This window comes from Rhinoderma darwinii, unplaced genomic scaffold (genome assembly GCF_050947455.1).
Source record: "Rhinoderma darwinii isolate aRhiDar2 unplaced genomic scaffold, aRhiDar2.hap1 Scaffold_541, whole genome shotgun sequence".
NCBI lineage: Eukaryota > Metazoa > Chordata > Amphibia > Anura > Rhinodermatidae > Rhinoderma > Rhinoderma darwinii.
In genome coordinates, this window is record NW_027464091.1 from 18,666 (window position 1) to 37,552 (window position 18,887).

General features: G+C 47.3%; 1 long non-coding RNA gene across 1 annotated transcript in view; it reads right to left on the reverse strand.

Moving 5' to 3' along the window:
* Positions 1-11,656: 11,656 nt before the first annotated feature.
* Positions 11,657-18,887, reverse strand: part of LOC142722928 (uncharacterized) — a 90,697-nt gene continuing 83,466 nt past the window's right edge. Inside the window, exons 6-8 of the long non-coding RNA XR_012875195.1 lie at positions 12,948-13,014; positions 12,685-12,749; positions 11,657-12,154 (exon numbers count right to left, since the gene is read on the reverse strand). This is a non-coding gene — a long non-coding RNA (uncharacterized LOC142722928). The remainder of the gene's footprint in view (positions 12,155-12,684; positions 12,750-12,947; positions 13,015-18,887) is intronic.

Sequence of the window (18,887 nt, forward strand, 5' to 3'; positions counted from 1 at the left end):
TGTGATATCACGCTGCAGCAAGTTATCAGAGTCAAGTTAAAGATGGCTACATCCCTATGTGGACCCACTAGGCCGCTCTGCCGTAGCAGGCTCCGGCGCAGATAGAGCTAGGTGTGGCAGGTTGCGCCAGTCGAGACGGATGGCACCAGGGATGGCAGATGACACACAGTTGTGGTGATATAGCAGGACTGCAAGGACCCATTATCCACTTTACCTGCCCAGGACCTTAACCATCCTTCTTTGAATTAACACACCAACACCTTCTTTATGGAAATGTGGAAGTGGCCACAGCTTTATTCTTATTTACAAACATCGGCATGAAGACATAAATATATTTATTTTTCTCTCTCTCCTCCTGAAATGCCGATGCTCCCTGTCTCCATCAGGCATGTAGGGTGCTACCTCCGTCTTCATCTGCCGTACTTTCCGCCAGCTGTGACATCTACGAAAAACCAGAAAAAACGCCAGAACAAGAATATAACCGTAGAAAAATCTTTTAAAAACAAAACCAAAACCACCAGGGGAGGGAGGGCGGGTGTTTCTTCCACTGCAGCTTGAAGGTAAGAGGGCTTCCCGCTCCAAACCCCTGCCTTATATCTTCTTAACCACGCCCCTCTTACCCCTTGTTGACCAATCCTGGTCCTGGGCATTATTTTAAACCGTTCCATCCTTTCTTAACCCCTTGCAGTCCCTGACACTCTCCCTAGGCGCTTCAGTGTCTACAAGACTGCAAGGACCCATTATCCACTTTACCTGCCCAGGACCTTAACCATCCTTCTTTGAATTAACACACCAACACCTTCTTTATGGAAATGTGGAAGTGGCCACAGCTTTATTCTTATTTACAAACATCGGCATGAAGACATAAATATATTTATTTTTCTCTCTCCCCTCCTGAAATGCCGATGCTCCCTGTCTCCATCAGGCATGTAGGGTGCTACCTCCGTCTTCATCTGCCGTACTTTCCGCCAAGAAGGGGGAACTGAGAAACCTACTCAGTCCCCCGACCACCCCCACCAAGCAACGCCAACCCTCTCTCGGCACCATCCAAGAGATCCAATAGAAAGATATCAAGCCCGATATCATTCAGATGCACTCCATCCGGCGCCAGCAGATCAGCATTATCCCCCTCCAGGGATTGGTGTCGCAACCCAATCCCCCCTATAGAGCGAATGAACCGCGACACCCGCACATTGATTAGCCTGCGCACTCTCTCCAACGCTGCCATATTCCTCGCTCCTCTCCACACCGTGCGCGCCACTATTTCGGACCAAACTACTACGCAACGGGCGAACAGGTCCTGAAAACGCGCCAAATCAGTCCGTATAAATGACAATAACTCAGCCATTTTCACTTGGCCGATATCATTTCCACCCGCATGTATGATCAGGACAACAGGTCCATACGTGTGCCTTGTAACTGCCACTACTTCTGGCAGTAACTGCACCCACCGTAATCCCCGTACACCTCTCCAATGGACGTCGGCCTGTGAGAGGCCCAAATTCGGACCTAATGGCCTTCGACCCGCTCGAACCGCTGCCCAGTGCACATACGAATGCCCCAAGATCCACACTTGGGTGCGCCGCGACCCTAACAAAGAAATTAAGCTACATTCCGGTCAAATGAAGATACAGGCAGGATTAACATAACACTCCATATAAAACAAGGAAGGAAAACAGGGATGGGGGGGGGGGGGGAAGGGGGAGACATTTTCTACTATGAAAACTTCCAGCTTACACACTCTTTAAAACCAAATCAGGTCGCACATATGACTTATAGCTATTAGAACGCCATCTACCCAGACTCATGATAGCCGCTGAATCCAAGCCCAAGGCATCTGCCTCAGTTGCCGCCCCTATCCTAAACGAATGTGTACCAAACTCACCCGGTGGCAAACCTAGGTACTTCAAACCGGCCTTAAAAATCGCCTCAAATTGAAAACGCGACATTGCGGATCCATCCTGATGGATCAAGAATTGAGACCCGGGCACTCGGACCAACACGAATTCCTGTACCCATTTTACTGGGCAATACTGCCCCCCAATCCTCCCAATCGACAACCAAGCCCCCCTCCCTACCATATCAGTCTTTGACCTCCGCACACAGACCCTGAGAGAATCTCCCAACGTTACTACATCCGATCCGAGAAGACCACCGCTTGCACTTACACTGTGCGGAACCAGCTCACTAACCCGTAATGCGGCAAAGAAAGCCAAAGAAAACGCCGCTCCGAACAAAGACACTTCATATTCATCCCGACACACAAAACATAAAACGGCTAGAAGCCGACCCAAAAGTGAAAAAGATACTGGCCGCCTCGTGTCCCTGGAACACGCCTCTTTTTTCCACCCTTTTAAAGACTGCCGAACTACAAATTCTTTTGTAACATCTCTGCATCCCCACAATTTTAACATAAAGGCCACCCCTGCTAAAAACTTGCTCGCTGTGGCCGCACTACCCCCTTCCTGACGTATTTGTACCAAACTTGCTAACGTGACGTCCAGGTGACAACCATCCTGTGATGGGAAGTTATTCCCCGCAATCTCCAACCACCGATCCCACGCTCTGCAATGACTCTTCCAAGTCGCCGGTACCACCGAACCCCTCAACAGCCTCATAAGTTGTCCTCGACCAGGGCCCATAAGTGAAGGGGGGGGGGACACCCCTTCTGCCAAAGCTGCCGGGTGCAATTCCCGAAACCGAGACATCTGTGAACGAGACAAAGCATCCGCCATCACATTACGGACACCCGGAACATGTTTCGCACGAAACCACACATTCAAACGCAAACACTTCAAAACCAACCGTCTTAATAAAGCTAACACCGGCAATGAACTAGACGACAACCCGTTCACCGCATGCACCACCGCCATGTTGTCTGTCCAAAATACAATCCTCTTGTTAACCATCACGCTACCCCACAACTCTATTGCCACTATAATAGGAAACAATTCCAATAGCGTCAAATTACGTAAAACTCCCAAATCACTCCAATGCAAGGGCCAAGGGGATCTACACCAACTTCGGCCCAAAATTGCTCCAAAACCATCACTTCCGGCTGCATCCGTAAACAATTCCAAGTCTACATTAGACAACTCAGCTTCCTGACACACCGACCTCCCATTAAACGAACTCAAAAAGGAATGCCAGACAAACAAATCCTTCTTCATACAAGAAGTTACCCGGATAAAATGATTTGGCTTCGAGATACCTCTAGTGGCTAAAGACAAACGCCTAGAAAAAACACGACCCATTGGAATTATACGACAAGCAAACACCAGCAATCCCATTAACGATTGTAACTGTTTTAACGTCACTTTTTTCGACCCCATGACCTGGTCAACTTGCGTCACTAGCCTTGCCAATTTATCATCGGGCAAGCGAAAAATCATCCGCTCGCTATCTATTTCGATACCCAAAAATGACAAAACAGTAACAGGGCCTTCTGTTTTATCTTCAGAAATAGGTACACCGAAACGCGACATCACCTGTCGAAACACTCTCAGCAACGTGCTGCACAACCCAGAGCCCCCCGGGCCCACAAAAAGAAAATCATCCAGATAATGAATAACCGAGTCACAACCAGACTCCAAACGAACTACCCATTCTAAAAATGACGCAAACATCTCAAAGTAACTGCATGATATTGAACAACCCATGGGAAGGCACATATCCACGTAAAACCCTTTGTCTAAACAACAACCCAACAGGTGAAAACATTCCGGATGAACCGGCAACAAACGAAAGGCCGCTTCAATATCAGATTTAGCTAACAACGCCCCCTGTCCAGCCGCCTGTACCAGCCTTACTGCAACATCGAAAGACGTATACGAAACCGCCGCCTCCGCCCTAGAAATACCGTCGTTAACAGAACCACCGCGAGGAAAGGAAAGGTGATGAATCAGCCTAAACTTTCCTCGTTCCTTCTTTGGAACTAAACCAAGGGGAGAAACCCGCAGATTCGTATACGGCGGCTCACTGAATGGACCTGCCATTCTCCCCAATTCCACCTCTTTTGCCAATTTTAACCGCGCAATGCCCACATTCTCATTGATCGACTTCAAATTGTCAGCCAATGACAATGTCGCAGAATATTCAAAAGGAATCTCGAACCCAAACGAAAACCCGCTAGTGAGCACCTCTGCTTCCCGCCTCCTGTGGTACCGCTCTAACCATGGGCCCATCTCGAGCACGTTCACCGGCGTTCTCCGCTGCGCCGGAAGGAGGTGCCTTAACCGGCTGCTTACCTCTCCGGAAACACCGGAGCGCCGCATGAGCGCCCCCACAGATGGAGCATTCATGTCGGAATTTGCACGTGGCAAAGAAACGACAGTGGCCCTCGTTGTAGAGCCAACAGGCACCCGTGGGCCTAGCGGCCGCAACTCCAGGGGCGGGGCCCGGAGCTGCGGCCGCACTGGGAAAGGGGCGTTGTTGCCTACTCCCTTGCGCTAAAATAAGCTGCAACCACACATCCGTTGCCTTCGTCGCCCAACTAATATCAGGCGACAAAGCCAAACGTCGCCGAAATTCTTCATCATATCGCCACCAGGCCGCACCACCGTGCAGCCTGTGGGCGCTGAAAATTGTGTCAAAATAGACAAACAACTCGGCCCCTTTCCCAGGATAGCGTTGGCAAATAACATGAGCCAGTGTAGCGTAACACTGTACCCAGTTGCCAAATGTTTTCGCTACTTTCGCTTTCCTATCCGAACCTCTCTCAAAGCCCCGCTCCTTGTCGACAGTCACCTGCTCCACCGAGACCAAGGACCAAATATCCACAAATTCATTCCTCCAAATCTTGTCCTTGACCTCAGCTGACAAATGAGTCCCGAGAGGAGCAACTCCACAAAACAATGAATCTCTAAACGTCAAACTAGCTAAAGCATTCTCTTTCTCAGACGGGGGCATAGCTCCCTCTGGTGGCACAGAGGGACACGACGTTCCCTCATTCACTTTCAACCCAGCCACCACGGCTTTTAAAACAGAAATCAAATCCGCACCCGCTGCATTAGGTTTATTAAGCCATGCGTCACCGCAGGCCGACTCACCGCTCCCAGAGGTCCCACCGACTCCAGAGGGTCCTTCAGCCACTTGCCGCGGCACTGGAACCACGGCCTGCACCTCCTCCACCGGCCCGGCGGGAGGTACAACCTGGGACAGCTGCTCCTGATCCACCGACAAGCGCTGCACCTCCCGGCGTCGACTGCGTCTCTGCGGCCGTGAGGATCTCCTCGACGACCTCCTCCATGATCCGGATGATGCGGACGTCGTCGCAGACGAGGAGGAGAAACCATCGCTGGAAGACGAGGAATACCGTCGACCACGCCTCTTCCCGTCACCTGACCTGCGACGTCCATGATGGCCGTGCCGGCGATGTCCACCAGCCCGGCGTTTCCTCCCTCGCCTGGAACGCTCCCTTCTTGGACCTGCAGGAGAGAAAGATGACAAGGCAGGAGAAGGGCAAATAGAATCCAAAACACCCTCAATCCTATCTTTCCTAGCACACTCCCCCCCTGCCCCTGACCCATGCTGACAGGGGCCCGGGGGGGACCGGGGTGGAGAAGCGACAGGCACCGCAGAAGCCCCCGCCCCCTGGCTGGGCTGCTTGCTCACCGTCCGCCTCCCCGCACCCGCCGCCATCTTCTTTTTTCGTGCGCCGCCATCTTGTGTCCTGGCTGCACTGCGCCTGCCAGGACGTCCCGCCCCTGTTCCCCCCGCCGCCAATTCTGGCTGCGTAGAGAACAGCACGGGGAAAGATGGCGCCGACCCCGGCTGCACACAGGCCCCAGAAGCAAGTCCCAGCTCCTGTGAACATGCCGCATGGTAAGCGACCATGTCGGACCAGTCGCCTGAGTCCGCCATATTCACCCCACTGTCACGATAGTCGGCCGCTGCTTCCGCGCCCGCATCAGCAGCTCGAGGCGGGTTGTACCGTGCCCGTGCCGGTTTAACAGCCGCCCTCTTACCGCCATGGGGAAGGACGCCAGCGCGACGAGTGGACGGGGGGGAGGGGGGCACTATGTCGACCGACGAAGCACCCGTCGACATAGGCCTAGGGGACCTGCTGGGACCACCGCATGACTGTGCAGCAGTCACAGCACCCCTCATAGCAACAGGGCTAGGGCTCAGTCGAACCGGAGGGCGTGTAACGCGCTGCGGCCTACCTCGGGTAGCCGCTCCCGACTGTTCCGTGCCCCGCTCAGATCCTCGCTTCTCTCCTTCCTCCAACAGGGATTCCAGCCAGGCAGGTCCCTCCGACGCTACCCGCTGTGCCACCTTCCGCAATAGTTCTTCTGCCATCTTCTCAACGACCACGCTCTGAATCTCCACAGCAGCAGCAAAGGTGTTTCTTCCACTGCAGCTTGAAGGTAAGAGGGCTTCCCGCTCCAAACCCCTGCCTTATATCTTCTTAACCACGCCCCTCTTACCCCTTGTTGACCAATCCTGGTCCTGGGCATTATTTTAAACCGTTCCATCCTTTCTTAACCCCTTGCAGTCCCTGACACTCTCCCTAGGCGCTTCAGTGTCTACAAGCCGTATCACACGACTCAGATAAAAGGCAGGCACAGTTAGGAGACAGCACGAGATACAAGAGATAGGATGCAGGGAACGGGAACACTGGGAGCAAGCAGGAAAACCCTAAGTGACCACTTGCAATACAAACATGGGAAAAGTACAAACAACTTTCAAGCAAGGAGTGGGAGGGCAGAGCCCTTTTTATAATCCAGGGTGCACTGGGGTAGGATAGGAAACTTTTAGGAAGTGCGTGCGCTGCCCCTTTAAGCTACTCCTCGCACACTCCAGGAAGGGAAGGTCGCGCCAGCTGTGGTCTCTGGGGAGGAGGACTTCGGCATGTGGCCAGGTAGTAGCGGTCGCGGCCATTTGCAGAGGGTGAGCAGCAGCGGTCCGTAGCCATAACACTGAGCTTTTTTTTGGTGCTTTATATATAAACTGAGCTTATTTCTATCCCCGTCTCTATGCTATACGTATCTATGCTTGAATCTGATATTGTATATGTACACTAAACTATTGTATTTAGGATTTGTCTTCAATAGCCGGATAATTCCCGCTTCTAGGGCCAGCCGTGGCCACCTGCTCCCTGTTCCCCTACCCAGGTAGCCAATGATCACCCTGACCAATCTTCATGACCCCCTGACCACACTGTCCAACAAATTTACAGAAGAAAATACGGGCCAGCAATACTCATCACAATGTGATGACTTTATTAGAAAAACATTTTATAAACCACACGGCATGTTGACTTGATGATACAAAACCGCTTACGTGCTTCGAAAGCCAACTACGTTCTCTGCAAATGTACGCCATCGCCTCCAAACAGTCAATTATATCCCAAGTCCAGTTCATTGTGTCTCATGGACGCCCTATCCGTGGCGATATCCGGGTCCCTTCCACTGCTTCTCGCTTCAGACCTGTAAGCACAAAAACATTCTGCAAGTATCCATTGTCACCCGTACCTGCAGATTCTGCTTTAATGATGCAACTCACTCAACTCCTTGTCTATTGCATCGTTTACTGATGCCTCTTTTAGATGCAACAGATGTATTTTTTTATACTTACCAGCCTGGTTCACAGGCACCATCCCTTTTTATTGGCACCTGATCAATAAGGGTTTCCTGGTCCACCACCATAACACTGCAATACTATACAAAATCTCTTCACTCAATCCCTAATAACCTCCTCTGCCTCTTTTCCCTCTGACAGCTACCCAACCCCTTAAGCTGCAACAGCTTCCATAGACATCTCAAAAACTAGACAAGCCTTTCCCCACTTATCGTTCCCAACATTTCCTGGGACAAGTGTGTGTAAGTAGAAATCAACAAACATGTTTCCTGGCCCCAAATTTTACCCCCTCTTTCCAGTAAAGGATTGGCTTTCGGTATCACACCTCCTCGCTTTTACCTTTTTACTTTATCCAGCTTAACAGGTTCCCGACCGCTGGCCGTAAATATACGGCCAGCGGTCAGGGTCTCTAAAGTCCGGCGTATAGTATATATACGGCCGCACTTCAGAGACTGTGCACGCGCGATCGCGTGCACACAGCTCTATGCCCTGGCTGTTGCTAACAGCCATGGGCACTGGGCAGAATGTCAGGGGTCAATCTTTTGGCCCCTGAACATGTGATCGCTGTGACAACCAATCACAGCGATCACATGCATTTCTGCATAGAAAACAGTGTGCACGCGATCGCGTGCACACAGCCCTGTGCCCTCGCTGTTACCAACAGCTCTGGGCACTGGGCAGAGTATCAGGGACCAATCTGATGGTCCCTGAACATGTGGTCGCTGTGACAACCAATCACAGCGATCACATGCATTTCTGCTTATAAAACAGTGTGAACGCGATCGCGTGCACACAGCCCTGTGCCCGCGATCGCGTGCACACAGCCCTGTGCCCTCGCTGTTACCAACAGCTCTGGGCACTGGGCAGAGTATCAGGGACCAATCTGATGGTCCCTGAACATGTGGTCGCTGTGAAAATCACAGCGACCACATTTGTTTTGTTTTGAGTTTTCTGGCAGTAAATCTCCTGCCTCTTTTCTTCTCCTCAAATATTGTTTCAGTTTGAGGAGAAAAAGAGACTCGGGAGAATTGCTGCCAGAAGATTACAGTGAAAAAAAAAAAAAACAGTTACACTATAAAACATTCTCTGTATAGATAGATTTCTATCTATCTATACAATCTATCTATCCATCTATCTTTTTTTCTATCTATCTACCTTTCTTTCTTTTATTCTATTAGAATAGGCAGGTAGGGAGTATATAATTATATATATATCCACATATATCTAATATATATAGCAATAGCGGTTTATTTTTTTGTTAGCGGTAGTGTAGATATATATAGCAGTTAGGCCCCATGCACACGACAGCAAAAAACCTCCGTTTTTGCGGACCGCAACTGCGGTCCGCAAAAACTGAGCCATTCACTTTCATTGAACGCTGACACCTTTCAGTAGCACTACGGAAGGGTGTCAGCGCCGTGGAATTGTTCCGGGAATTATGGAACATGTCCGTTCTTTCGCATTTTGCGGGCCGTGCTCCCATACTTTGTATGGGAGCACGGCCCGAAAATGCGGCTGTCAGTCAGCGGCCGGCCGTGCCCGCGATCGCGGACAGCAATTGCGGGCACGGTCGTGTGCATGGGGCCTTAGTTTGTGTGTTTTATAAAAAAAATAAAAAAATAAAATTTGTTTAGTTAGTGTTAGTGTTAGTTACGTTATGGCGAGGAAGTTGTTTAGCGCCGAGGAGGCATACGCCATGCTGTGGTCTGAGTCGGAGACCGCATCAGAGATGGCGTCCGAGATGGAACCTGTTTTAGGTAGTGACGATGACAGCGTCACTTCAGGTTCATCTTCAGGGGACGTTGTCCCTGATGCAGTCGAAACTGCAGAACATGAAAGCGCAGGGCCAAGTAGCGCTGTAGCACGGGACAGCCTGGTCCCTCCAGTCCAGGCTCTTGTATGGGCACCTGCCCCATCTTTTGGGCCTAGAATCCACGGATTTACGGCCACTCCTGGCATAACCGTGGACAATACAAATTTTGTCCAAATGGATTACTTCCATTTATTTATAACGGACGACATCCTAAATCAGATTGTCCACGAAACAAATTTATATGCCACGCAATATATAAGGCAGAAACCTTCATCCACCCATGCCAGAGATTGGACGCCCACCAATTTGCAGGAATTAAAAAAAAATTTGGGGCTCACCCTAAATATGGGTATTGTCAAAAAGCCCTCCATTAGGTCTTACTGGTCAACAAGACCCGCCCAAGCCACCCCAGTATATTCTGCAGTAATGCCCAGGTCTCGTTATGAGACAATAATGAGGTTCCTCCACTTCAATGACAACGCACAGACCCCCCCAAGTACCGATGCAAACCGGGATCGGTTGTTCAAAATAAGACCGCTAATAAATTCCCTGAATAATTTATTTCTGCAACTCTACACCCCTGAGCAGAATGTAAGTGTGGACGAGCAGATATTTTGGAAGTGTTATAGAAACTCTGTTGAGTTTTGTAAAACCAGCTTTGAAAAAAAGCGATATGTGAAATAATCTTCTTCTATCCTCCGCCCTCCTACATCTCTATGTGATAAATAAGGCCACATATTTGGTATCCCCGTGCACGGGAGAAGTGGCAGAATGTGAACGGAGATTAATTTTGACCGTGGTCTATACCGTGTGTGAAAAATGCTGGTATAAACTGACGCATTTGCTAAAAAATTGCTAATTTTATTTTGTTCCATCTTATTCAAGAAACTTTCAGAAGAAAACTGGACTGTCTAAAAATATGATAAACCCCTTGAAGAAAACCTTGTGGGGTCTGCTTGCGTGAATGAAGTCATTTATGGGGTGATTCTAATCTTTCAGCAGCATTAGGCCCCCCAGAAAACAGTATGCGGCTATAAAATCAAGTGCAGAATTCCTGGACCGAAAAGGCCAAAAAGCCTCCTTTTATGCCAAGCCCTGGCACATGCCCGCACAGTGAATAAGGCACACATATTTGGTATCCCCATGCACGGGAGAAGTGGAAGAACGTGAAAGGAGATGAATTTTGGCCGTGGTCCATACCGTGTGTGAAAAATACTAGCCTAAACTGACGCATTTGCTAAAAAAGTGCTGATTTTATTTTGTTCCATCTTATTCAAGAAACTTTCAGAAGGAAACTGGACTTGCTAAAAATATGATAAACCCCTTGAAGGAAACCTTGTGGGGTCTACTTGTGTGAACGAAGTCATTTATGGGGTGTTTCCAATGTTTCAGCAGCATTAGGCCCCCCAGAAAACAGTATGCGGCTATAAAATCAAGTGCAGAATTCCTGGACCGAAAAGGCCAAAAAGCCTCTTTTTATGCCAAGCCCTGGCACATGCCCATGAATAAAGCACACATATTTGGTATCCCCATGCACGGGAGAAGAGGAAGAATGTGAAATGCGATGAATTTTGTCCGTGGTCCATTTTGTGTGTGAAAAAGCTAGCATAAACTGACGCATTTGTTAAAAAAAAAAGCTAATTTTATTTTGTTCCATCTTATTCAAGAAACTTTCAGAAGAAAACTGGACTGTCTAAAAATATGATAAACCCCTTGAAGGAAACCTTGTGGGGTCTACTTGTGTGAATGAAGTCATTTATTAGGTGTTTCTAATGTTTCAGCAGCATTAGGCCCCCCAGAAAACAGTACACTGCTATAAAATCAAATGCAGAATTCCTGGACCAAAAAGCCTCCTTTTATGCCAAGCCCTGGCACATGCCCGCACAGTGAATAAGGCACACATATTTGGTATCCCCATGCACGGGAGAAGTGGAAGAATGTGAAAGGAGATGAATTTTGACCGTGGTCTATACCGTGTGTGAAAAATGCTAGCCTAAACTGACGCAATTGTTAAATTCTTGCATTTTTTTCCAATTTTGCCCACTTTAGAGAAAAAAAAAAAAATTATATATACTGACAAATGCCACTAAAACAAAGCCCTATCTGTCCTTTAAAAAGAGTGTAAAATTCAAAGATGAACTTTATTCACCTGCTGAGTTATAGTCATCTAAAGAAGCGCATAGCAAAATTGTGAAATTTGCTCTGGTCATTTAGCTGTAAAACAGCCTAGTCCTTAACCGGTTAAACATTTTTTTTCAGCACCTTAATTGTCTTGCCCATCAGCCCTTCTATCCCCAACATCAGACCACTCATAATCATCTGACAGATCAGAATCAGACTCAACCAGCTACTGTTGCCTTCTTCTGCTTCTCTTTACATCCAGATGTGCTGCTCCTGTAATTCCAAACATTGTGCCAGTACTCCATGTTATAAACATTTTGGAAACCCCCAAGATGTCCCTCTCCCATGTTGAGATTATGAGGCCCTCCTGGGATAATGTTGCCCTCACCGACCCAGGAACCCTGTGCAAGCACCCTGGCACTTGGGCCATCATCGTGCCATGTTCCCTCACATTTTTGCTAGAATGATACCATTGAGGATACCTTGCCTTGCTACCTTGATGCCAGGATAATTTTTACTTCCAGCTATCGGCTCGAAACAATCCAGTATACCCCAAGTCCAGGTTCTTGTGCTACATGACTTGTGGGGGCTCTATACGTGGCAATATCCTGGCACCTTCCATTGCTTTCCGCTTGAGTGCTGTAAATATAAAAACATTCTGCCAGTGTCCATTGTCACCTATGCCTGAAGATCATGACTGTGTAATGCAACTCACTTAAGTCCTTTTCTATTGCATCGTAGTGGTACGGCCGCCTCCAGTTTCACACCAAAATATTAGGCCTAATTTAGGCCTATTGAACTTCCAGCCTGTGGCACCGTGAAATCGATGTCATTGACGGGCCCCCTAGTTACTACCCTCCCTTCCTGAAGCCATTGTAGATACCTTAACCAGGCCTTGACACATCGCAAATGTTCTTGGCAGACCAAAGCTGTCTAAAATTCCACTACACTACCCTAAGTCCCCTCATCCAATTACCTTACACCTACGTTCAGTCCCAATGTGGCCAGCATTTTGGACAAAGATACCCCTAACTTACATTATGCCTATTCCTACCAACTATACAAAGTTCCCCACTGCTATGCCTTTCTTGGCATTTTGCCCGCTCATCACTTTTTCAATGTACAGAGCTACTGGTGGGTACTGTATATAGTAACAATGATGGACATACCGCATATAGATGAAATATTACTTCAGAGAGTCCCCCTGGCAGCAGGCAGCCGATCATAAGTATTTCTGGAACAAAAAGTATAAACTGTGAAGATATTATGACGTGCGCTTAGTATGGTTCATCATATCAACAAATATATGATCTGCCTATTGACAACCTTGGAGAATTTGTTCCCACAGTCTTGTCGTGTGTCTCTATAGGAACATTCTGGATGACATCAGATTATAGAATTTCTATAGGTTGTTATTTGCTATAATACTTACATATATCCAGTGGATCTTCTAGCATGTCGGCTGTCACTGGTGCCACATATTCAGATGTTATAAATGTCTGTAAAATACATAATGGATTTAATGCACATACATAAAATAGCCCCATATCTGTAATGAATAGTAATATATTTACTTTCCCACATTTCATTTTCTATCACAGGAAGCGTCCAATGCCCCCCTGCCACATAAATAACACCAGCAGTATAATGGCATATGATAGTTGGAGGACACTGGTATAGATTTTGTATCAGGGACCAGGAGCTTATCATTATTCTTGTATTAAATCTTATCCTTAATGGAAAACTTCTAATTTGTCTTTTGTGGAGTCTTTTGGACTGGAGTAGAGAGTGTAGAGAGTAGAGAGTCCGTGTGCCGTCCGTTTTTTTGACGGGCCCATAAACTTCAATGGGCCCCACGGTCACTGAACGACGGACAAAACTAGGACATGCACAACTTTTGACGGAACAGACAAACGAAACCGTCAAAACAACTGAAATGTGCATGGCCACATAGAAATGAATGCGTCAGGGTGCTATCAGTTAAAAAAATGGATAGCACCCTGAAGAAAATAACTGAAGTGGGCATGAGGCCTTAGGCCTCATGCCCACTTCAGTTAAAAGCCTTTTATGCCCACTTCAGTAATTTATTCAGGGTGCTATCTGTTTTTTTAACTGATAGCACCGTGACACATTCATTTCTATGGGGCCAGGCACACTTCAGTTGTTTTGACGGTTCTGTTCGTCCATTCTGTCAAAATAAGTGCTTGTCCTACTTTTGTCTATCGTTCAGTGACCGTGGGGCCCATTGAAGTCTATGTGTCCGTCCAAAAAACCGGACGGCACACGGACCACATCCGTGTGCCGCCCGTTTTTTACGGATCCGTTGCTAAGCAACGGAAGTGCGTGCCAAAGTTCTCTGCATTCAACACACAAGATGGATTTTAACAGACCATTTAAAGCGGAAGACAAACTGAAGCACAGCATCCATTTAAAATGGAACAACGGAACAGATGCGGAGTGACAACGGAAACCACACGGATGTCACAACGGCACACGGATCCGTTTTAAACTGACATGAAAATGGTGAAGGACGTGTGCATGAGGCATATGGCTGAAAATAACAAATAGTCCCTACTAACTTTTAAAATTCCCTGTGGCTCCTGCGCTGGTGGTTCTGTTGTCTTTAGTTACTAGGCCACAGCGGTCATGTCCGTGTGGATGGCATGTCACGTGGCAGCTATTGTGTCACATCCAGGGCCGGCCTTAGGTTTAATGGTGACATGTGCAGTATCTGTGACGTCCTCCCCTTTAAGATGCACCATGTAGTGTCCAAATACTTTAGTCATACAGTGCCCAAATAACATCACCTAGTCAATAAATTAGGGATTGTATCTTTCTGTTTTTTTATATTATAGGTTTGGGCCCTAAATGTTGGATCGGGAGTGCAAGTTGAGGGTGCTCAGGCCATCTATGGTGGTAGTGCCCTCTGCAGTATTGACCAGTAATGCGCCCTGTGCGATCGTGTAGAGATGCAGTTAATAAAATACACTGACCTTGGACTCTCCTACTGAATACATACGGCTGAATGTAGAACGTTATGTGAGGTGAGGTGGAGGGCTCTGCTTAATCTTTGATCTGGCCTCCTGGGATGTGTGGTTATCATTAACTCTTATGAGGAATTAATTCTAGGAGAAAGAAAGACAATGTATTAGGACGCATCTCAATCAATGGCAATATTTTCATCTAGAACAGAGTCCAGTCCCCAACCATTGTTAGATTACCAAAGGGGTAAATAGGGTGACTGCCTGGGGTCCAGGGCTTTGGGGTGGCCCACAGCTCCAGGGCTCCATACGCCCCTGAAATTGGACAAACAATAACGGCACAGGGAGCCATTGGGTTCCTGCTCTGCCGTATGATTTCATAGGCCATGGCCTAGTTCAGGCCTGTAGCCAATGAGGCACCGGGAGTATACTAATAATGTCAGCGGCCCAGCAGGATGAAGTCACTGAATCACGCCGTCTGCGCCAGGCCGCTGATTTTGTAGTAAGCGGAATATCTGACCCGGTTGGTCGTCTATTAGGTGAGTATCATTTTTTATTTTATAGGTGCAAAGTGGGCACTATTAATATAGGGAATAAAAGGACTCAGCGGGGGCTTAAAAAAGGGGGCTTCATTACTGTGGGGCCATACAAAAGGGTCATTCTGACCCAGGACATACATAAAGTGTCATTCTAACTGTGGAGGGTATTGGTGGATACTGCACATAGTAACTAATAATAGACGCACCTTGCATAGATGAAATATTGCTTCGGAGAGTCCCCTGGCAGCAGGCAGCCGATCTTAAGGTGTTCTGGAAAAAACAATAATTGTGTCGTTTTATTTCTCCAGACAGACGTGTGTTCAGTATCGATCACCCAGCAATGAAGGAAATATACATTGGGGCTCATGTACACAGCAATTTCATGTGGACGGACCTGTATGTGGCGCACAGACTGCAGTACCGGTAATGTAGACACTGTGTGCGCTGTGTACTGCCTCCATAGTCCAACAATGTATTAGGAAATTACATAAATAACAAGTCCCTTATATATTACTAATATCATAATATCTTTTTTATGTAGCATGTCTATAATAATAATAATATAGAGCAGCAGCAAAATTCACAGCGTTTACTTTTGCTACATGTGGATGAGTTTTTGAAACTGTAACTATTTACCTGTAACACCTTTGAATTTTGCCGCGCAGCAAATCTGCAGCGTGTGAATTCAGCTTTATGGCGTAGAATATAGTACTCAAATAATGCAATCATACAGTGCCCAAATAACACCGCCAGACAGATATTGTCTGCCACACTGTAATGTAATCCATTATCAAGGAAATGTATCTGCTCCCTGAGCCACTAGTGCCCTTTCCTTTTTTTTACATGAAGAGTGGGATTGAGTATTCCAGCAATGGGTGCCCCAGAGATCAAGACCAGTGGCGCCCCATTCAGTAGTGACAGGTGATGCACCCAGTGTAACCGCACAGGTCGCACACCCCTAAGACCGGGCCTGGTTTAACAACATTGGGGAATTAGTTCCCACAGTCTTGTCATGTGTCTCTATAGGAACATTCTGGATGACATCAGATTATAGAATTTCTATAGGTTGTTATTTGCTATAATACTTACATATATACAGTATATATCCTAGCATGTCGGCTGTCACTGGTGCCACATAATCAGATGTTATAAATGTCTGTAAAATACATAATGGAATAAACATAAAATAAGCCCATATCTAGAATGAATAATAATATATTTACTTTCACACATTTCATTTTCTATCACAGGACGAGTTAGACATTGAACATATTTTGTAATGTTAGTGTAAACCCAGAGAACACAACTATAGGGGTGAAGAGGTTGCAGTCACACCCAGGCCCTGGTGTCCATGACTTGTGTAGAGATACAAGAAATATTCGGCTCTTACCTTGGACACTCCTACTTTATATACTGGGCATTAATTGGGTGCTCTCCTTATTCTTTGAGCAGCCCTCCTACACCTGGACCTGAGACCATGATAGAGCGCTTCATTGTGCCGTTCCTCTTTTATTACTCCTGGAAATGTAAGACTAAATTTACAACTGCGTGCTGCTATTTCCTTTTGTACATGGCCATGGTCTGATACTATACAATCAGTGCTGATGGTTTAAGAATGTTTAGGGACATGGCCTATAATTGTTGGATGGTAAAAATGCATAAAAAAACCTGTTATACTTTGTGCCAAAACGCACGGTGAAGCATGGTCATTTTATGTATCTTGCCTTAATTTTCACAAAAAATAGAAATGAACCGTAATGGGTGAACGTTGCTTAAGGAGTTTTTTAAGTGACAGATACTGATGTAGGTGATAACTTATCAGCCTGAAAATTCCTCGTATTATATGTTTCAATAAAATATAGTCAACCAAGGCCGGACATACATAGAGATAGACCATGCGGCTTCTATGGGCTTGGTTGGTCTTATCCTCTTTGCGGCTGGGTGGTGACAGCCTGCGCAGGACTCCTCTCTCCAGAGGAACTACATTGTTAGCAGGCAAGGTGGTGGAGAATTGGCCCAAAGGTCATGGGAAGAAAATGGAGAGGCAAACAAAACTCACGGCCATCTGTCCTCAGTAGCTAAATTGGCGCATCATAATGGGGGGCCCAGTTTGATCTTTGCTATGAGGACCCCTATCTTCTATGTATGGCTCTGTATCCATGAGTCAGATTATGTGACTGTTTGGTGAACTTTTTGGTGTCAAAAGACTAAGAGTATTCATGATAACTATGACTTTCTCCAAGTGTCATGACTTTCTATGTGACATGAAGGAATGGGGTCACTCATACACTACAGTGCCGTCTATTTTCTGACCAGATAATTTGTGATGTGTGTGAGTAATATGCAGGAAAGGTGAATGAAAGGAAAGATAAATCAATACCTCAGCGCTGTATTCAGGACTCTGCCCCGGCAACAACAGATCTGGGACAAATTGAGGGATCTGTTCAGAATAAAATACAAAACCTCTGATGACAGGATAGATACAAGTGTAGTTGTCATGTCACAAGAAGTTACACTTATAAACTTATAAATTAAACATTTACACTTTTTAACATTGGAGTCTATGGGCGACAAATGACCAACATATGACATCTATCTATACAATTTTTTTAACATGGGAATATATGTGTGACGGAGGCTGATGGGTGGCATCCAGGGCCGCCATCAGGAATTTCAGGGCCCCCTACAGCTACATTTTCTGGGCCCCCCTACCGTGGCACCGCCTGTTAACGGTACTCCGTCCAGTACTATATCATGGTACCCAGGGCCGCCATCAGGGGGGGTATTATGGGTACTGATGTGAGAGGCCCGGCCAAACCTAATTGAAAGGGGGGCCCGGCAAACTGCCGCGACTTGCCTTTGGTAGAAAAAAAAACAGGCCCCTGCAATGGGGCCCGTTTTTTTCACCAAAAGAATGTCATGAGCTGCGGGCCCCCCTTTCAATTAGGTTTGGCCGGGCCTCTCACATCAGTACCCCTAATACCCCCCTGATGGCGGCCCTGGGTAGCATGGGGGCCGTCAAACACCGCCGCCTGTGCGACCGATCACGCGCACCCGCAAACTCCCGCGCATGCGCACCGGCGACCGCCTGGAACCGCGCACCGAATTTTGAGGCAGATTTTGACCTGCCCACACTATCTTGCCGCGTTTTTTGCCCACGGCGATTGAGGACAGCAGACAGAAAACGCAGCGAAAAATGCATTTTCTGCCTCCCATTGATTTCGATGGGAGGTCAGAGGCAGAACCGCGGCAAGAAAGGACGTGCTGCTTTTTCTTTTTTCCGCGACTGGCTCCCATTGATTTCAGATTAAATCAATGGGAGGCGGTTTTGGAAGTTTTTTGGTGCTGATTCTGACGCAGTGTCCGAGTCAATATCAAGGCCCAAAAACTCTGTGAACTGGGCCTTATTGTTAGGGCTTATTCAGACGAACGTGTAATACGTCCGTGAAACGTGTGTGATTTTCACGCGCGTTGCACGGACCTATGTTACTCTATGGGGCCGCGCAGACTGTCAGTGATTTTCACGCGCCTCGCACGGACCTATGTTACTCTATGGGGCCGTGCAGACTGTCAGTGATTTTCACGCAGCGTGTGTCCGTGTGTACGCTGCGTAAAACTCACGACATGTCCGATATTTGTGCATTGTTCGCGCATCACGCACCCATTGAAGTCAATGGGTGCGTGAAAATCACGCCCAGCGCTTCCGCAGCAGTATAAACTATGAATGAAAACAGAAAAGCACCACGTGCTACAAACATACAAACAGAGTGTCATAATGATGGCGGCTGCGCGAAAATCACGCAACCGCGCATCATACGCTGCTGACACACGGAGCTGTTATGGACCTTTTGC